Genomic DNA, 21412 nt, shown 5'->3' on the forward strand with positions numbered 1-21412 from the left:
GCCGGATTTTCTGCGACATGAGCTCCTTAATGTTATCGCGTTAAAACTTGGTCTAATGGATCAGAATTCAGGCTAAAAGTGTCTTAAATGGCACAGCTGATATTCTCTGCAGTGTGACACGTTGTGGACTCGTTGTTGAGAGCTTGTACTGGTTGCGGACATCATCCGCTGCACAAACTTGAATAGTGATCATAGTTCACATAGCTCACCTTTTCCGAGTCCTTTTGCCCCGAATTAGTGAAGAAGCAGCAGCGAAGTGCTTGGGAGGCATACAGCTTCTGGAGACTGCAAGCAGAAGAAAATGGCACTGCTCTTCAAAACTAGGAGCTCATGCCCATGACCAAATTCACCGCAGCCCTGACTTTTCTGTCGCAAACCATCAGAACTGGCGTTTTGATTGCAGGCAAAAATGCCTCTCAGTACAAACAAGCCACTGTAGCGTGGATACATGAAACATATTACTAGTTCCAAGGTTGATTCTTGGCTCCACTATCCATAGTCGGTTACAACTTGTGAATGCAGCAGAGGCTTCGCCTCCACGGACTTTCTACTGCCTTTCCGGCTCTCTGACAGATGGAAGCGTCTCTTGAACAACTGCTAGGCAGAAAAAGTTCCATGCCTGGAAGGTGCTCATAATGACAAGTAGGAAGTTGCAGAATTTACAGAATGCTTTCATGAGCGTATGTCGTTGGTAACGGAAACACAAAAAGTTTCGTTCCATAAAAGCTTGGTGTGGAACAGCTGAGCGATCAACTCCTGGCAAAAATCGAACGCACGCGGTTTGCACCATCTGCTGAAATAAAATTAGTTATCTTCAGTGGAATTAGAGCTGTTATTTCAACCACTATATCAGAAGTAACAAGACATTGCCAAGTACGCGACATGCTTTAGAGAACTTGACACTTCCGTGCCACTGTGTGCAGTGTCATCTGTGTGAACGTGGGTTATTGGTGACATCGACACGCAATGCATGCTTACACATGTGGCTAATGTAGACTGGCCATGTGTACCCCCACCTGACATCTATAAAAAAATGGCATGAAATAATAAGCATGGCTGCCCAGTTGTCACTGGCCGGTGAGGCCTCGGTGCACGGTGAGACTAGCCGGTGCAGTGTAACACGACGCTAAGCAAACAGTCAAGGTGACGGCACACTGTGAAGCGTGAGCAGCCATTCTGAAAGAAGTTCACTGGGGTGCGACGTCACCTCGTGGGGTTGTTGTGATTAGCTGGCAAATGTATGCCACTTTGAGGCGCATTGGAAAGCCGAGCTTCTTCTGCATTTTCAAGTTGTAACCGACTATAGGGAAAACCAACGCCAGCGAAATGCTTGCTTTGGCCGTTTTTTGAATTTTTGTTACCTTTATTGCCGTCTTCTCCTTTTCGTTTCGGGTCCTTCGTAGGGCAGGCACAGCGAAATTCTGTAGCGGTGGATTTTCTTTCGTGTCTGAAATTTGTCCCAACTCGTGCGTTCGTCCGTAACTTCCAACAGCAGTACAAACATCTAAAGCTGTGTTTATGAAAGCGATCACTGCCCCTCGTCTGTGCACATGACATGCTGTGAGGTTTTTAGTGATGTGACGCTTCAGACTGTGCTTATAACTACTGACTCCTTCCCCCATTATACAGGTTATATCAGAAGTTGGAACAACTGTCCAGAAGCAACATATGGACTATGAGGTGTGCCGTAGTTCCTTGCATTTGTTTTTGCTCATATCATTCATTTTGTTTCCTTTTCATTGTTTTCGTTTGAGTGTGTGCTGTGTTTGCTTTATGATGAGTTGCGTCATATTTTCTTGTTTCCTATGACCCTTGCTTCACTTGTTTTCTTGTGGCCTACAACTGCATTAGACTGTGAAAGCGTGCAGTATCTATAAAATAGTCAGATGAAAGGCTTATTAGGACATGTATACTTGGGAGCCAACAAAATTTTGAAACCGAGGAAAGCACAGCAGAAAATAACTCTGCTCACTTATTGTGGTTTTTCAGGGCCCTGTATTACCTGGTTCCCACTCCATTGAGCGCTTCTTGGCTGAAGAACAGCTGCGCCAAATTCTTGACCGCAACTATGCTGACCGCAAAGTTTGGTAAGCCGACCGTCTTTTTGTTTCCTGCTTTCTAAATGATAGTTATTGTGCTGAGAATATCTGCACCAAAAACTACTTCTCGTTACTGGTAAATTAATAGCATCCATTACTGGTAAATTAACAGCATCCACGTGCTCTAGCACAAGCGCAATTTCGGTGTTGTTCTGATAAGCTGAACTGATTTATACCAGGCTCTTGCATGTTCGTTTTTGTTTGCTGTAATAAATTCACACAGGTGTTTAGAAAATTTTCTGCTGCTGAAAGTAGTTTTATAAGGAAGACGTTGCCGTCTAACATCAGGTGCCTAAGTCCTTGCAACTCCTTCAGAAATAGATGTAAATTTTCAAAATTATTCACAATTGCTGGCAATTTACACCAGAGATATAAGAGAAGTGAATATAAGGTAGAGTGCTGCCTCATAAAATGGGCCAGGTTTGCTTGCACTCAGTTTTGAGTATCAATTTAGAGATTCCAAAGCCAAAGATGCTGACATCTGATTTCAAGGGGCAAAAATGCTTACTTTCATAGTGATTTTGTTACACATTCTAGATACCTTAAATGTTCACAGTGTACTCTATGGCAAGACCAATATGGCCTGCAACACCTACAATGATTAGGGCACTGAGCTACCGAGCTGGAGGTCCCGAGTTCAATCCCGGCCGCAGCTGACGCGTTTTGATGGAGGTGAAACACAAAAGGTGCCCAAGTGCTGTGCGTGCAATGTAAACGCATATCAAAGATCCCCAGGTGCTCTAAATTAAGCCGGAGCCCTCCATTACGGCATATCTAATAGCTTGTGTATCTCTTCGTCTTCTTAAACCGAAAAATTTACAATTTACAACACCTTGGTCTTCAAGCTTATGAATGCGCTTTGATGCACAACACATAACATGCAGACACACTCCAAGGAGGAGCCATAGTCTGAATGGGTAACGTTTCAGCACTGCTGAGGTTGCATTGCTTCAGGAACTGTGCTTAGGCAATGTATTGCCTACTGTAGGACATGTGTGTGATAGTACAAGTTTTCACTTGCTAGCAGAGTCTTGCTAATACCGTATCAACGCGTGTAAGGGTCGCACTTTTTTTTCCTTATTCGAGGGCCAATTTTCGGGGTGCAGCTTATGCACGCGATATGTGAAAAAAAAATTCTTATGTAAAAACACAGCGACCAGGGAATAAATGGCATTTATTCTACGTCCACTTGTCACTCGCGGTCTTCTGACTCCGAGCTGGTGCTGTGCTCTGGTGCACACTCATCCCACAAGAAGTCGTGCAACATGTCCGCTGTCGACGTGCAGCCATTGTTCCGCACTTCTATCACATAGCAGAGCAGCTCTTCCAGCACAAGCACATCAAGTCATTAGTTCATCGGCTATGAAATGTAATGCTGCTGCGACTTGAGAAAGGGGGCTTTTCAAGTGCGCACTGAAATGCTATTGAGCTTTGCCACCATAAAAGTGTATAGCTGCCACCGCTAGAAATTAAACATGCACGCATAATCCAGGCAATTAGTTATTGAGGAAAGAAAATGGCATAGTAATTGTCTCACATCTAAGTGGACACCCGAACCCACCATAAGGGTGGTGATGAAGGTGGGAGTGAAAGAAGAGAGAAAGAGGTGCCGTGGTGAAGGGCTTGGGAATAATTTCGACCACCCCGGTATCTTTAACATGCACTGAAATTGAACAGTACACGGGCGCCTTTAGCGTTTCGCCTGCATCGAAACGCAGCCGGGTTCGAACCTAGGAGCTCCGACTCAGTGCAGTAGGTTTGCGGCATCTGGAAAGCCTGCCCGTTTGTACCTTTATTTGAACCTATTTTATTTCTTGGCTTCTCTTTGGCCTTTGTTTTTTCTGTCCTTTCCTACCACAAGCAGTTTGTGTCAAGTTTTGCCATTCACCACTCTCTCTCCCACCCCTTTTGTTAGCGCTGCGCAGCTGCTGAGCTTCCAAGGCAAGCTTAAGGTGCCCCTGGAGTACATGATCGTTGAGGTGACTGAGCCTTGCCAGAGAAGCTCTCGAGTCTGGCTGCTTTGGTGGTAGGAACATCGGTACAATCTGTGGCCGAAAGTTGAAGAGTGCTTGCTAGGCTGTGCGGTGTCATATGAAGCCGTGTGGCTTAGCACTGCACAGTAATGGCTCTTCTCAGCATTTGGCAGCACAGGTCACTCCTTGGTTTTAGACATGTGTTCGTATTTTGAGTAGTACTGCCCTTTTGTGTTCCCCTGTGGCACCACCATGTGGGGGCCACAATAAATAAAACTGGCGACAGTGTAGTGGACAGCTGTGAGGATGCGCCACATGTGGGAGCGGTTATTGGTGTGTAGGTAGAAAGAACAAGAATATTGGCAAGTGTAGCTGTTATTATGAGACGCTTTGCTAAAGCTGCAGAGCACGCTCTATGACAATTCTCAGATATTGGTGGTGCACTCAGTGAATCAGTCGCGACTAGGTTTATATACAGTGAAATTTCAATGATATGAATCTCACAGGGTCCCAACAAATACCGTATAATCTCGTGTAAGAGCCACCTCCGTGTATGAGCCACACACCATGTTTTGAACTAGATAAGTAAGAAAAGTATGGTTATAAGTTGTTTTTTTTATTTGTGTAGGGGCCACACCTTCAAAAGTCACGCCTGAATTAAAAAATGTGTGGCCCTTACATGAGTTTGTACAGTATTCGTATCATCCAAAACAAGCAAAATCCGCATGTAGAAGCTCAGGAACTGCATTCTCAGAGACCTGCTTGCAGCTGACGAGATTTATTTGTGACCACACACACCACAGATTTCGTTAGAAAAAAATCTTACTGGTTCCCCGCAGCTTCCACTCTTTCCATTATACCTCTAATTCTTGTTCACTTTAGTCTGTGGTCTCCGGAGTGGAGACTACTTGTGGCGTGCTCTGTGTGCAGCAGTGTTGCAAAATTTAAAAATAAAGGATTTCTCACAGTCAAAAATTGATGCCATTTCAGAACTTTTCTTATTCTTGGGAAAAGCCTAAGGTTTGCAAAGGCATTTTTTTAAATGTATTTTTGCTTCGAATGCCAAGTGACATTTTTGATACCTTACATGGTTTGGAAGTTTTTCCTTGGTACCGTGTTGATTATTTTTAACCAGAAATATTTTTAACATGTTCTTTGTTTTCTTTCTTTCATGCACCACAACCTATGTAAAAAATTTTGCCTGTGCACCTTGGAGCTTTTTGAGCACAAAATTTCAAATTTCCAATTTTTTTATGCTTTTATGTGAGGTATATTCCGTGTTATCACCGAATCTGACATAAAATGTTTTCCGACAGCCTCTACAATCCTCTGGCCTTCTGTAATAACCAATAAAAGTATTTAGCTATTCAAAAAAACTTATATGAAAAATTAAGCAGACGAGGAAAGGGGAATGAGGGGCTCGTTATAAATATGAGAGAAGCCAACAGCCACAGAAACCAAGGGGCACAGGGGATTTTTAAATAATTAATTAATTTTTTGTGGTGTTGATCAATTTATATTCTGAATATGTTATCGCTTAAAGCTCATTGATTAGAAAAGCAGAAGAAAAAACAACCACATGCCGCCAGTGAGATCCGAACCCACGACCTCCGAATTGCGCGTCCGGTGCTCTACCGCTGAGCTACGGCGACGGCTGTCAAACCTTCTGCTTTCGGGGGTATTTATGTTTTACAAATAACCTAACCTTGGGAGTGTTCACCAGCACCACCCACGTTCTTAAGCGGCGGACTTAGCACGTCCTGAGTTACCGCTGATGTGACGTAGAACGTCATCGAACGGCGAGGGTGGAAGCTGTGTGAGAACCCTCTTACGCTTCCTAAGGCATCAAGGCTGCCAGAACCGAGGCCCTCGTTAAGCAATTAAGCAGATGAGGAAAGGGGAATGAGGGGCTCGTTATAAATATGAGAGAAGCCAACAGCCACAGAAACCAAGGGGCACAGGGGATTTCTAATTAATTAATTTATTTTTTTTGTGGTGTTGATCAATTTATATTCTGAATATGTTATCGCTTAAAGCTAATTGATTAGAAAGGCAGAAGAAAAAACAACCGCATGCCGCCGGTGGGATCCGAACCCACGACCTCCGAATTACACGTCCGGTGCTCTGTTGTTGTTCAGTGCACCCTCTACCAGTTAAATCGAAAAATAAAAGCGCCATCAAGATGCGGAAATATTTTTTTAAAATATTAAGCCGGCAAGAGCAATCTGTAAGTGTGGGGAAACCTGCGACATTTATTCCAGTGAAATCCATCATGGTTGAGGAAATGCTGAATCACTTGGCGCGGAATGACCCGCCTTATAAAAACTCATCTTTTGCTTGGAGTTCTTTGTAAGTGAATCAGAGAATGTCCTCTCTCTTGTCGCCGCGTCACAGGTGATCTTCGGTGAGCTACTACGGCTTCCCACCTCCAGGCACTTGGAGATTTGCTACGGCTCGCTTCTGCTGGAGTTGTGCAAGCTACAACCGAGCACAATGCCCCAAGTGGTATCCTTTTGAAAGAAAGCAGGAAGTGCCTGCAGCTTCTGCCGGTGTGACATCCACTGAGAGGGTGACTGTAAACAAATATCATTTCAAAGTGGATGCCTGTACAGCATCATGAGATGCCTCAGGAAAGATTAGCTTGCTTCAATGGATCTACGTGCTGGTGAATTGGTATGAGTTAGATTGAGTAAAGCACAGATTATTAGCTTGCGTTTCATCCAGCCTTCACTTCTTGTACGAGGTGGTGTCAGAAAGTTTTGGAGACTAGCTCTGTCTACAAGGAAGGGCTTTATTTATCTGCGTTTACCCCCCTCGCACAGCAGTACAATGCTCCCAGTGTTTCTGCCACTGTTGGAATGTGCCCTCGAAGTCTTCTTTTTGAAGTCCTGGGTCAGAAGTCGGGGGACAAGCTTGGCAGCAACACGGTGCTTGTTCAAATCACGCGTGAAGATTGCCAGGACTGTTCGGTATGACACCTCGTAGATGGCAGCAGTGTTGTGGATTTTTGTCAGGCAATCCTTATGCACAAGTTGCTGAATGGTTTCGACTTTTCCACGGATTGAACATGAAGGTCTTCCTGACCTCTTGTCGTCTTCCAGCGATGTTCTGCCGTACTTGAACCACGCGTGCCACTCAAATTACCTTGCATGACCCATTGTAGTGTTGCCGTAAAGTTGCCGAATCATGCCAGACGTCTGTGTGGGAGATTTGCCCACTCTCATACAGAATTTCATTTTCGCCCTTTGTTCTAACATGCTCTTCATAATGAAATTGTAGACGTGATAATACACGTGGTCAGGATAGCAACGGTTGCACAGTTTTTGGTATAGATTGGACATCTCTTTGGCACACTGGCTTATGAAGGTGGGTGCTTTCTGTGGCTGTGTATGCAGCCCTGTGCTGCCCTCTGTTAGCGTGTTACAAAACTTGTCTCAAAACTTTTTTATACCACCTCTTAGTGTGGGCATCTGCTTCATCTGCCACATAATAATTTGTGGCTAAAGACGTTGTGCTTATTTGGTTGGTTTAGTTTGGTTTATTGGGGTTTAACGTCCCAAAGCGACTGAGGCTATGAGGGACGCCGTAGTGAAGGCCTCCGGAAATTTCGACCACCTGGGGTTCTTTAACATGCACTGACATTGCACAGTACACGGGCCTCAAGAATTTCGGCTTCATCGAAATTCAGCCGCCGCGGCCGGGATCGAACCCGCGTCTTTCGGGCCAGCAGCCGAGCGCCGTAACCAGTGAGCCACCGCGGCGGGGAACAGTCATTGGCTTTGCATTGCATGGCTGGTCGCCCACCTTCAACAGCCTCCTCTTTCTCAAGCTGTTTCGTTCATTTCCGAGAGGTACGATGGTTTTGTGTGCAGTGTGTGTGCTCTGTGTCTTGTCCATTGTGAGATTTTATTTGCACTTAATGCTGTTGGCATTCAGCTTGCACAGGCTGTCGAGCTTCTTTATGAGCAGTTGGACACAATGAATACTGACTGCTTAGATAGGTGAGCCAGTTTTTGATGCTTCCCTTACTTCCCAGGCATGTTGTAAGAGGCCTCTCTTTCACCGTGGACAAGCCTTTGTTCCATAGCACATAGTGTTCAGAACCCAAGCAAATATAGAATGAGGGCAGTGCCTGCTATGAAGGGTTGTTGATGTTTACGGGTTCGTGGCTGATGCTGGGCAAATGAAGAAATAGTTTGGACATTGCGAAGTTTGCTACCAAATGTTTGCTGACTCTTGAACATGTTGAAAAGTAACAGGCGAAGTGGCTTTGTGAGCATGCTTTGCATTCTACTGTGCCTCATGTGTAGCCCAAATTTATATGTTCTTTTTCATTCTTGGGGTAATGTAGGCTCCTTTTAGGAATGTTTGTGCTGTCTGCTACCATCCTTTATATTTTTAACTGGGCAGGCTGAGCTGGCAGTCAACTTTTAACAGTGTTGGCCCTGATATGGGAATCTAATGTACTAAAAATGCCTGAGGAAACCTGATAGCTTTTTAGCAAAGCAGGTGATGCTCAGGGGAGAAGAACTGTGCACATCAGGGGAACATACGTTGGAGAGGGTTAGAAAAAGAAAGAAAGATAACAGTGCCCTGCCCGCATCGCCTATTGTCATGATGGGCTCGTCAGGAGCACATCAAGGATCATCCTCTTCTGGATTCTATTGTGCACAAGGCAGGGGTAGCTCTGAAATCAACTCAGCTGGAAGTGTACATGTGCATGCACACAGTACAGCATGGTGTTTACACCAGTCAGTTAGTACGTGATAGAGTTTGGCTTCTGTAAGTTGCTTTTTTTAGGCAGGCAAACAAGGATTTGTTCATTCTCGTTGCCTCCTGCAGGTTCTGCAGCTGGTTTGCCTATCATCTGAGCAACTTCCAGTTTCGGTGGACATGGGACGACTGGGCTGACGCCGTCTCTCTGGATCTTCTTCACCCCAAAGCTGTGTTCTTGAGACAGGCACTGCATCGTTGCCTCAGGCAAGGAGTTTGGAACCTCTTAGCACCTGCTGAATTTGAAGTGGTATACAGATAAGATGACATCAGCTTCAAACAAAGGGGTAGCTCTAATGTACAGTATTGTATGCTCATTTCTTGATGCAAGCATAGGTAGGAATGTGCACCAGCTTTGACTTTTCTTCGTTGAGTATTGATGAGGGTGGCGAAGTGAAAGGTTCTTGCAATAGACTCTTGTTAATTAAGACCTGCTTTATTTGAACTGACAGTTTTGTCTTGTCAGTATCAGGGGTATTGAAAATGCTCCTCCTAATTTTAACAGACAAGAGAAGGAAAAAGAGGGGCTCTTTCTGACATTACATGACGGAAGCCAACAGTCAGCGAAGCCAAGGAGCGAAGGGGCTGTTTTTTTTTTTGTGCATAATTTGTGTTGTTCATCATTTGTGATGATAATTTTAACTGCACATAATCGTGATAGAAGGATCGAGATAGGAGTGTGACTGTTGCAGGCCTCTCCTACATTCATTGTTCTGTAGTTGGTCTTGAAACAGATTTTGATTTAAATTTTTTTGGCTTGCCTACAAGCTGGCAAATCCTAGTGGAACTAGTGTTGACGGGCACTGCTTTATTGTGTGTCTAAAATTCCTGAAAATTTTTTCCATCCGACACCAGGTTGTCCTATCACCAGCGTGTGGTGGAACTTGTGCCACCTTCGTTTGCCCCCTTCCTGCCGGCAAAGCCAGTTCCCGACTACCCCTACGACAAGAAAGGAGCAGGTGATTATCAACCTCAGAATGCTGCAACACAACTCCGCCTCTTGACTGGCGTGAGCACATTAGTGCATATAAACATCAACCTCATGCCAGGTATCATTATATTTGGCTTACTAGTTGTCGCCATGCTGATTTTTTATAGCTGCTAAAGGTAGGGATAGCTGTTTCTACTTAATAAACTGCCAACCTGCTTGCTGTAATATTTTATTTTATGCCGATTTTTATTTATTGTCACGTTGACTAGTTGCACTTCCAAATGAAAATCAGTTTATATGAAAGCTGTAAGCTGCCAGAAGCTTCAATGAAAAAAGCCCTTAGAAGAGATTGACCAAGGATCAGCACCTGCTTTTTCCAAATTTCCAAACAGAAAATTCTTAGTGCCGTAGAAGAACGAGGGGCAGACCACACATTGCTAGAGAGGCAGCACTTAGTGTTCTAAAGCACAGCTTACTTGGCTGTAGCTGAAATCAAACCAGATAGCCTGTGGCATGCCCATTGTGCCATGGCTGTGTCGTGAATGCAAGTAGAAAGCTGTTGCATTGTTGCACCATCCTATTAGAGGAGGTACTGTTCCTTTTTTTTAGAGAGCCAATAAAAGTAGCATAAAATTGGTTAATTAGAAAATGAACCTGAAATTAACTAATAATAAACAGTGCAATGCTTCACTTGCGTGTGCTATCTTGCAGCACATGCTTGAGAACCGGTTCATCTCGCACTCACTTTCAGAAAGGTGGCTGCCTGCTTTGCAGATCTGGCAAGATGCTGCCCGCTGTATGTTTAGCATTGCAAACTGTGTTGTTGGCAGTGTTACCAGTAAAAGGGCGCTGCATTTAGAGCTGATGGAAGGCAGCAACATCAACGGGATATGTTTGAGGGATCGGCTGCATTCATCCAGTGAGAGTGGCACACCAGTGGATAGCCCAATGCATTGGCAAGTGCTATATGTAAAGGATGTTTCCACTGACCACCTTGTTTGTGGAAGCATTTGTGGCAGCCCATAGCGTCCGGGTTAGCAGACTACAAAAGCAAGAAGTTGGGATGAAAAAGATGTTACAACTTTACTTGAAGGGGGGGGGTGGCTTGCATGAATGGAGAAGGCGCATTGTGTTGTATAGAAAGTTACAATTGGATTGCCTCAATATCTGGTATGTCATGCCACTATGCCACTGCCCCAGAACTGGCAGAGGGTGGTAACGAAACGAAATTGATTCTTACACTTCTTATGGCTACGCAGACAGCCTACCAGGAGCGGCGGTGGAAGCTCGCCTGAGCAGCTGCATTCGTAACAAGTGCACCCCAGAGGAAGCCCTCGAAGTGCTTGCTGAGTTGCCCAACCCTCTTCAGGAGGACGATGGCAGTAAGTCCATTGAACATCGGAAAAGACCTGAATTCGTGCAGGTTGCTTCATGTGAAAATTTTGTTTCCACACATGTTGCATGTTACCGTTAAAGGTGCACTGAAGAGGATTCTGAACTTGTCTTTTTGCCGTGGGTACTCGAACTACACGTTCCTAGCATTCTTAGAAACTGCAACTTATTGCCCTGTATGGCCAATTTCCCTAATTAAATCGAATTAACATCCGGCTCCCGCCCTTTTTTTTAATTCTCCCTCGTATGATGGGCGGAGTCGACCAATGCGTGAAGTTCCTTTCAGCCTGCTCCGTGGAGGTTTTGCTTTCGCTTTATTTTGTTTTTTAGGTTTCCATCAATAAATAGTTTCATTCGCAGATAATATAGCCGCAAAATAAGCCCGCAGAAATAAAAATACACGCGGACTATTTGCTACTACGGACTACTACGTATTACTCCACCGATGGCAGAGCGGCAAGCCGCCATGGGACTGGGTGAAAGGCACTCCACACATTTGTCGACTCTGCCCACCGTACGAGGGAGAATTAAAAAGAAAAAGGGCGGGAGCCGGACGTTAATTCGATTTAATTTAGGAAATCGGCCACAGAGGGCAATAAGTCGCAGTTTCTAAGAATGCTCGGAACGTGTAGATCGAGTTCCCGCGGCAAAAAGAAAAGTTCAGATTCCTCTTCAGCGCACCTTTAAGGTGAAGGTTGCGCAAACACAGGACGATCCACAATGAAGAGACAGAGGGACACACACAGGCGCTTCCTTCACCTTAACCTTCCTTCACCTGCGCAACCTTCACCTGAACAGTAACATGTACCAACTAGGCCCAACCGAAGTTTTAATGTTGCATGTTGCAGAAGTTTTGCATGTTGCAAGCTGTGTTAAAAAAAAGGATAAACGCCTGCCGGACAGCTGTAAAGAAAGACAAGAAATTAAACTTTTTGCATATAACCAATTTTTCGGTGCCTTTGTTCGCTGGTGTTGCCGTGGCACTTGTCATGCTCTGGCTGTTATTAGTATAGTCTCACTTTTGTACTAGGTGTCCCAACTAACTTTAACCAAAGATTAAAATATACCGAGGCACAATAGGTGGAGGCAACCTCAACTATGCTGTAGACCATTATATGTAGTTATTCAGAGTATTCTTGTATGTTGTTGTTCAATTGAATAATTATTTTAAATAAGCTGAAAAAACTAACTGTTATAGTATTGTAAGTGGGCGAGCTTGGAAGCGCATGCCGAAATGGGTCACCGACGTGCCCTGAGGAGGGCGCGGGAAGGGGCGCCCGTAAAGCGACAGTACACGTTGCTGGCGGGAGTCAAACTGGCTCCTCTCCTTGAAAAGCGAGGGAGCGTTTATTTCCCTTTCCCTTCTTCCCCGTCCAGCTAGGTGCCGCTGAGACGGCGCCTGCGGTGTACTTCGCGTCCGCTGACTTGGGGAATCGTCACACTCCTCCCTTTGTTATGAAGCCTGCTGCACGGCACTGGTGTCGAGCGGTGCTTGTTTACGCCTCTATAGTCCGTAGTAGATAACAGGCTTCCGGACCCGGGAAGACCGACGAAGCTGGGGGTGCAAAGGGGCCGCACTTGACTGCTGTTGCCGCGCCGAGGCTGTTGTAGACGGCTCGGTGCTTAATGAGCAGCGAGGTGGGCACAACTGTTCCGTGTCCGTTGTCGCTGCCAGTCCAGGAAGAGGCTCCTCGTCGTCGGAGAGAACGCCGGGGGTCCTTCGCGGTCGCACATGGTCCGCGTGTCTGTTCCACAGCGTTCCGTCTTCGAGCTGTATTTGAAGCGACGAAGAACTTGTGGGATGGCGAACCGTTCCGGCAATCCAAGCTGGGCCTGGTCGGAAGTTGCGAACGAAGACGGGCTCGCCGGACGGAGGCAAAGAGCTTTTGCGTGCGTTGCTGTCGCAGCGCATCTTTTGCTTCAATTGTTTGAAGTCCACATGCGCCCTTAGTCCGGGGTGCATTCGTTGAATGGGCGTTTGCAGTTGCCTGCCCATAAGGAGCTCAGCGGGAGGAGACCCAGTAAACGCGTGCGGCGTTGTTCTGTAGGAAAGCAGGATCCTGTCGATGTTTGTTTGGAAATCTCCAGGCGCTGCCTTCTTGAGCTTCCCCTTAATTGTCTGCACGACGCGTTCCGCTGCTCCGTTCGATGCCGGGTGGTATGGCGGGATAAGAATACGCCGTATGCCGTTCTTGCTCAAGAAGTCAGCGTACTTCTCGCTGGTGAATGCGGTGCCGTTGTCGGAGACAATGATGTCTGGAATGCCATGTGTGGAAAATATGCTTCGCAGGCATCGAATTGTGGCGTCCGCTGAAGGTGCATGAACGGGAACCACCTTTACCCATTTAGAGTAGGCATCGACTAGCACGAAAAAGTAGTGCCCTTGAAATGGACCACCAAAGTCGACATGCAGTCTAGACCATGGTTTCTTCGGTAACGGCCACGGATTAGATTGTGCTTTCCTTCCCATTCTCTGGTGTTCTTGGCCTTTGAATGTGCCTAGTCCCTCTGAAAATACTTCTTTGTAGCAAGTCAGCAGCTCGTCAATGCTTGTAAGTGAGTCAACGGATCTGACGTCATTGAGGTTGAGCTGCAGCGCACTGATCCAGTTTCGTCCGAGAAGAGTTGGACACTGGTCCGGAGCTACAAACAAAGGCAGTGTTGCCTCTCTTCGCCCGAACTGGACTGGAACGGTAACCTTGCCCTTAACGGGTGTCAGTCTTCCGCAATAACTCTTCAGAATCACGTCTGATGGATCTACTGAGAGCTCGGGAAACCGCGGTTGGAATTCGGTCTCCCCCATTACGGAGACACTGGCCCCCGTGTCCAGCTCCATTCTAAGAGGTCTGCCTGCGACTTGTAAAACTGCGACAAACGGAGGAATTGTTTGGTCGCTTTTCATCTGCCACGTCTCGTAGACCTGTGACTGAATTTCAGGAAGATTTCCACTCTCTGCAAGGCTGTAAACTGGCTGCTTTTGTTGCCTCTGCGTATTGTACTTCCTTGACACGTTGTTTTGCTTTGTGTCGGTAGCCCTTGAGCGGCATACTCTGGCCAGATGCCCGATCTTGCTGCATGTGTTGCACCGGGATTTTGCATGCTGGCATACTGTTGCGTAGTGCGGCTCTCCACAGCGATAACAACTTATCGTCTGTTTCATTTGCGCTCGCATCGCACTGTGAACTGGCTGAGCTTCGGCCATACACTGAGCTTGCATCAACATGCTTGAGTCTTTTTTCGCCGTCTCGATTGCAACTAGGACCTTGACTGTAGACTCGAACGCCAGGTTTGGCTCTTCAAGCATGCGCCGTTGCATTGGCGCGTCATTAATGCCGCAAACGAGTCTGTCCCGCAGCATGTCAGAAAGGAAGGTGCCGTACTCACAGTTTGCTGAAAGCTTTTTGAGTGATGCGATGTAGTCGCTGACAGATTCATCCGGTTGACGAGAGCGACTGTTGAATCTGAAGCGGCAGATCACCACGAAAGGCTTAGGAATGTAGTGGCCCGACAGCATGGAGAATATCTCGTCGATGGAGACTTGATCGGGAGTCTTTGGCGTCAGCAGGCTCCGTAGTAAGGAGTAGGTGCTGGACCCGCAGCATGTCAGGAACACGGACCTTTTCTTCTCCTCTGGAACACTGTTGGCGTCGAAGAAGAGCTTGACTCGCTCTAAGTACTCTGTCCAGGCTCCTCCTTCCCCGTGGAATGGCTCCAATGCTCCGTAGGTCGGCATGGTTGCAGATGATGCGATGCCGGAAAACTTTTACCTCGTCGCCAGAATTGTTATAGTATTGTAAGTGGGCGAGCTTGGAACCGCATGCCGAAACGGGTCACCGACGTGCCCTGAGGAGGGCGCGGGAAGGGGCGCCCGTAAAGCGACAGTACACGTTGCTGGCGGGAGTCAAACTGGCTCCTCTCCTTGAAAAGCGAGGGAGCGTTTATTTCCCTTTCCCTTCTTCCCCGTCCAGCTGGGTGCCGCTGAGACGGCGCCTGCGGTGTACTTCGCGTCCGCTGACTTGGGGAATCGTCACACTAACTTTATAGTTTTTGCATTTCGGAGCACTTATGACCGGACCACGTTCTGTGTAGAGAACAGTGGGTGCGCCAGTTGCTGGTAGTTATATGCAGACCAAAGCGAAGCAGCATTCCTAGTCATTGGTTGGGTGTTTCGTTTGTCATTGTGGAGTGAAATTGCCACTTTCAGGAGCACAGCACTGTGTTGGAATGCAAAGACGACATATGCGAGGTACCAGACGCAAAACGCTGTCCGCTAAATGTAGCACAGCGTAGGGTTTCGGCCTGTGTATAGCTGCAGTTAACTAGCGCACCCGGTGTTATTTCTGCACTGAGTGTGGCGAGGTCACAAGTGTTACTTTCAGTTTTGGTGGCAGCGCTCCGTTGATTGTTTCTGCCTCGTCACATTCATGGCACTATCGAACCTGGCTACGTTCATGGATTCCGCATTTGAGAGTGCGCTTACATGGCCAAATGGGATTTTTTACATATTTCAGGCACTTTCAATTACTCTCTTTACTTTATTTCATTATTTAGTTGAACAAAATACAGAAATACTGAGTGATTGCATACAATGGTCAGCAACATTGTTTAACTTGCCTGCAACAGTCTTGCCTCAATATATTTTTAACCTTTTTTCTAAACTAAGTTGGGACACCTGGTATATATAAGGCAAACTGCATTTTGAATGAAAAAAGCTGGATAAGACCTAGTGTGATGGCCGCCTATAAGCATAACAATATGTGTCAGACTTTTGGGAATCAGGCAGCTTTTGCTTTGAAGAGTAGTGTTTCTCTGACTGTTGACAACCGTCTCTGGACCAAATGCCTATGTAAGTGTTTGCCTTATTCCTTTTGAAGTGAAAGCTCTGCTCCTCGGGGTACAACTTCCAGTTTCAATGTAGATGAGAGAATGACCTTCAGTGGTCAATCCGAACTTAACTGCGTGGTGGTATGGCCTACGCTATGGTTGTATGACCACGTGATCATATGACTATGACCATTGGGTACCTGACCTTGACATTTGATTTGAGACAGTAGAGACCATGCTTAACAGAGCTTTTGTTCGTATAACTTGGTGGTGTAATGACATTCTGCTGTTTCAGTCTTGCATACAGAGCGATGCAGCCAAGACTCCACATTGTTCTTGCTGCTTCTTTAATTCCATCTGGTGTCTTGCGAACTTTTAGTGGCCATTGAATTTGAATGTATAGTGAGGCTGTAGGTGAGCTTCGTGTGTTTGATACCTGTCAGGTTTAAGGGGGGACATGGGTCTTAAAACATTTTTTTATTTACAGACCAAATGCAATGAAACTGCACAGACTTATTCAGTTTTTTCTGCTGATTTCAAATATGCAATTTGTTTATTTCTAGACCAATTAGTTCCTGAGATATTAATATACATCATGTCATTGTCTGCTCAAACAATAGGAAAAAAATGGGCCACCAGAAATTTAATTTTAATATGTGGGTGGGTACTGCAATGTGTGAGGAATGCAACGCTGGAAGCAGTTTTCAGTTTTTTGTCCGTGTGGACAAATGGCTTAATAGTTAGTTTCATGTGTGTCATGTTTTTTCTGGCACTGTATGTCTGGTTAAAGGGCGACCCACATGGAGCGAACTTGCGCTGCTGATTTTGAGCGGCGCGGCGGAACGCGGACGCACCGCCGCTGTGCCGCACCACAAGAGACAGAAAACGGGCGGCTGCCGCCAAACCGCTGCCGCCAAAAACAAAAAAAAAAAGATTTGTAAGCTTACTCTAAAGCCATTGTTTATTGGAGGGCGCATTCTCACTTTTTAGTTCAGCGTATGCTATCTCCCCTCTCCACTCCACCCCCACTCGGTTTCACCCTGCGCGCCGAGCCACCGGCAGCTGCTGCTAGCAGAGACGCAAAAATAGACTCAGCCTATAGTAGCGCCATCTGGTTCTCGGGACAGGAACCATTATTGTAAACTAATCGGCTCTCCTCTTAAGCCTAGAAGTGGGAGAATCGTCACTCTAAATAAAAAAATAAGGCAAATTTATCACTTATAAGTTTTATTATAGGCAAGGCGAGACGAAGTGAAAGACCGGTGCTCCATTTAAGGCCAGTGAACGCAGTGAAAAAGGCAGCAACAACGAGAATTCAGTCCAAAGCGAGGGGTCCGGCTTCGAAAGGCGCCGCCATGTTTGTCGCCGCGCGCGGGCGGAAGCTAGATGCGGGAAGAGAGCGCCCTCATTGGTCCGCGCTGACAGCCCGCATTCGCCGCTTCCAGTGAGCGGCTGACCGCCGGGCGAACGTATCTAGCACTGCTTGGTCGGCGGCGAACGGCCGCCGGCGGCCAAGCGGCCGCCGCCGGGCGGCCGTACGCAGGTTTTCCGCGAGAAAACCGCTCCATGTGGGTCGGGCTTAACTCACTTGAAAACTAACTATTAAGCCCATTTGTCCACACGGACAAAAAACTGAAAACTGCTTCCAGCGTTTTATTCCTCACACGTTGTAGTATCTATCCACATATTAAAATTAAATAAATTTCTGGTGGCCCATTGTTTTTCTATTGTTTCAGCAGACAATGGCATGATATATATTAATATCTCAGGAACTGGTTGGCCTAGAAATAAACAAATTGCATATTTGAAATCAGCAGAAAAAACTGAATAAGTCTGTGCAGGTTCATTGCATTTGGTCTGTAAATAAAAAAAATGCTCTAAGACCCATGTCCCCCCTTAATAATCATTGAAACTTCCTGCGCCAAAGGGACACAGAATAGTGCTTGTTTGCGATAAATACGTCTATGGTGTAGTGACATGTTTCGTGGCGGTGTTTGAGTGCTTGCTGTCGCACTGGGGTTCAAATCGGGCTGTTGTTTCCATACTGTGGTTGCAGTGGAGCCTGCGCACAACCACCTCAAGATCCAAGTTTTTGTGGAGACTTTGCTGTTCATAGCAAGCAAATCTTTCTCTCATTCCTTTGCAGGCATTGCCAAGTAAGTATTGCTGTTTTTTTTTCGATTCTTGCTTTCACCATTTGTGTGGAGGCGAATTTTAAAATTCTTCGTTTCTCTATATATTTTACTGACGATTTGGAGAAAATGGATAAGCAACTCTTCTCATACATGCTGTGTAGCATACCGAACAACTGGTTTCTGAGTTGAGCCGTTTGTTCTTGCATTTAGATTTTGTGAGCTTGATGTCATATCTGACCAGCCTCTATATTTGTAGTGAATTTCGGTTCACTGCAGCTTGGTGAAATATAAAACGGACAAGTCTGTTCAGATTTTCTGGTTTCAGGTTCGTGTTGCTACCAACGTGTGTTCTTTCGACAAAAGTGTGTCAAGATGTGACATGCAACAGCGGTACTTGAAAAAAGTTCAGCCTTCTTTGCACTGTGTGGTATTGTTATGGGAGAAATGTTAAGTTTTTGGCTTGGTCACCTCAGCCTCGCCTGCATCACCCACCCTAGCAGGGGTGAGGCTGTGTGTTACATTATTCCTGGATTGTGTACTGATGTGGAACTTTTTGTTCTCAAGTCAAAACTTCTTTTTCTGTTGCGTAGATTTCACTATGCATTCAAGACGTTAGCTTCGACAGAGGAGGCCCAAATATGTGTCCTGCGCAGTACTTATGACCTCTGGCACAACCATCAGCAGGTCGGTGCTCACCTTTTTGCTCTTTGCAGCTGAACCTTTTGCTTTGCTCTGACCTGTGCATTAAGAGCGTTCTTTGCTGAGAAAAAATCAGGGGGCACTTTGATGACCTAAAGTTCGGTGAGGCGAAAGCCTTAAGCGTGGTGTTGCTGCTTGTGTCACTGATGTGTGGTTAAGGTGTTAAGCTTAGCCTCTAACCTAAACCTCCTCGTAACGGGAAGGGAGAAAGATGGGAATGAACGAAGACACCGTATTCACTAGACGCGCCTTTGTTCATTTCAAACCATTGAGCTGGCATGGCGGAGTGGTAGCATGCTCGTCTCGCACTCCAGAGTCCGGGGTTCGATTCCCCGAGCTCGGCCAATTTCCTACTCGGTTTTATTTATTTATCTGGTCTGACTAGAAATCTTAATTAGGCTAATTGGTTAAGTAAGCAATTAACTAAACTCAGTCTCACTTACTTGGAGCATCACTATACGATCCCTTTAATTGGTTGCAGGGTTACTATACAAGTACAATTGACCCCGTCTGAAATTCGCGCACTGTGACGTCACGACCGTTTCGACCAATTGGAAAGCGTTACATTTCTGTCGACAACCCCTGCTTACAACGATGAGGCATTAAAGGCTTCCGCCGTAATAACTGCCTTGCTGGAACCTGATGGCTTCTATCTTAGGCATTTATGAATAACTGAAGCAGCTAATGAACCTGTATTAGCCGCGTGTTTGCTTATGTGTTCAGAAAGAATGTGATGTCGCAGTGTGGGTTGCAGTGTACCACATGTTAATGACAAGCATGTGGTAGACCTCGAAAGAGGTGTTAATGACATTTTCGCGGTAAGACATATTGCAGTGTAATTCTACTGGGCGCCATGCCCGTTCTGGGCTAATGGGAATCAGAAGACCAAGAAATCCACTGTATATTAGGCTTTACTTTGCCAATTAAGGGTCAAACTGCTCTGCACTTTTGCTATTAGTTGTGTTTTGCTCTCTGTGCTATCCCTGCACACTTTATGCTTGCACGTTACATCCAGGTTAGATGTACTGTGGGGTTCCTCTATAATTTGAACACAATTGTGCAGTGCTGTGGGCTGATGAAATTTTACAGTTTGGTTCACTGGCATCCCTTTTAAGTGTATTGTGACAGACGTCTTGTCCGTATGTTATGTGTGTTCACCAACTAGGTTAGCCATGATAGTTAAGCGTGTTTGATCTCTTTTGTAGATGCTGGTTGGTAGTTCAAGGGTGGAAGCGTATGTAGCCCACAGTTTTGAAACAACCAAATACTTGTAGCGAAGGGTAATGGAGCAAAAAAGAACAATGACACCATCTGCTGACTTGTGGCTTTGGTTGGATCAACATAGTAATGTGTTCTTTTCACTTTTATGGTTTGTAAAGCTTTTTCAAGAAAAGAAGTGCTGCTTTTGAGTGCCACTTTTTTGTGCTGCCAGATGATGATTGGACTTGTGGACAAGTACTTGAAGACGCAAATCGTCGAGTGTTCTGCAGTGGCAAACTGGATCTTCTCCAAAGACCTGGCACCTGAGTTCATGAGGTCAGGTGGCTCTTCGTTCTTCCCACAGTTTGTTGCATAATTTTAGATGGCGTGTTGCTGTGCACATGATAGCTGTGCTTCCAAAAAGCCAGAACGCTGGACACGCACACGGTTACTGAGACCAAATGATCTGGCCAGTGCACACTGGGCACGTGGTGTACAACTTGCAGGTGTCTAGTCACCACTTATAGTCAACAGCTGCGCAGTGACGCACTCGCAGTTAAGAGCAGCAGTGGAAGGTCCCACAGACAGATCTTACACGCCATTAATAGTATATATATGTTGGCACTGCAAGTAGATCAACTCCCCCCCCCCAATTTCCGATTGGCAATTTTTGGAAGAAATATTACTTCAGTGAGCTTGCAAAGCTTCAGTACACTTTTTTTTTCCTTTTCGTGTAATGGCCTTATGCGTTAGAAACGTACATGATTTTGAAAATGCTTATTGTGCCATTCTACATTTTTTTTTGCGCAGTAGAAGTATCCAAAATATTCTAAGAAATCTACTGTTTGCTTCCCTTAGCGGACGTGATAAATGAATACTTTGTGCATGCAGCAATGCCTGCAACAGGCCAGGTTGAAAATGACTGTAACTATGATGAAACTAGTCAAATTAATTCTCTTGTGCTGTTTGATGTTACTCCAGCTGAGGTCGCTAGATTTATAAAGGAATTAAAAGCCACTGCTTCGAGTGGATATGACGAAATTAAGGTAGCGCCAATAAAGGAAGTCTCGTCTGTAATTAGTCCAATACTTGCGTTCCTAATAAACCTATCGTTTCTGACTGGAATCTTCCCACAGAAACTGAAGGTGGCGAAAGTAGTCCCCGTTCATAAGGGTGGTTCTACAAATGATATCTCAAATTACCGACCAATTTCAGTCCTGCCCGCATTTTCAAAAATTTATGAAAAGTGCATTCACAAGCGCCTTACAACTTACCTTAACAAATACAATATACTTTCGCCATCCCAATATGGTTTTCAAAAAAACAAGACGACAGAAGAAGCCCTCGTAAAAGTTAAAACTCATATTATTAACAATCTTGACAGGA

The 21412-nt window shown here is 45.7% G+C and overlaps 1 non-coding gene and 1 pseudogene across 2 annotated transcripts in view; one reads left to right on the forward strand and one right to left on the reverse strand.

Annotated features, from left to right (window-relative positions):
* Nucleotides 1-21412, forward strand: part of LOC149354626 (nuclear cap-binding protein subunit 1-like) — a 48326-nt pseudogene that overhangs the window by 18528 nt on the left and 8386 nt on the right. The window contains exons 11-20 of the transcript XR_016289339.1: nt 1990-2087; nt 4015-4078; nt 6467-6577; nt 8009-8073; nt 8915-9052; nt 9701-9804; nt 11036-11158; nt 18049-18148; nt 18718-18811; nt 20259-20362. The product of XR_016289339.1 is annotated as a nuclear cap-binding protein subunit 1-like (transcript). The remainder of the gene's footprint in view (nt 1-1989; nt 2088-4014; nt 4079-6466; nt 6578-8008; nt 8074-8914; nt 9053-9700; nt 9805-11035; nt 11159-18048; nt 18149-18717; nt 18812-20258; nt 20363-21412) is intronic.
* Nucleotides 5653-5724, reverse strand: TRNAA-CGC (transfer RNA alanine (anticodon CGC)). Its single transcript has one exon. It is a non-coding gene; the product is annotated as a tRNA-Ala (tRNA).

The sequence above is a fragment of the Amblyomma mixtum genome, chromosome 3, assembly GCF_055824585.1.
Source record: "Amblyomma mixtum isolate Tamu chromosome 3, ASM5582458v1, whole genome shotgun sequence".
Classification (NCBI taxonomy): domain Eukaryota; kingdom Metazoa; phylum Arthropoda; class Arachnida; order Ixodida; family Ixodidae; genus Amblyomma; species Amblyomma mixtum.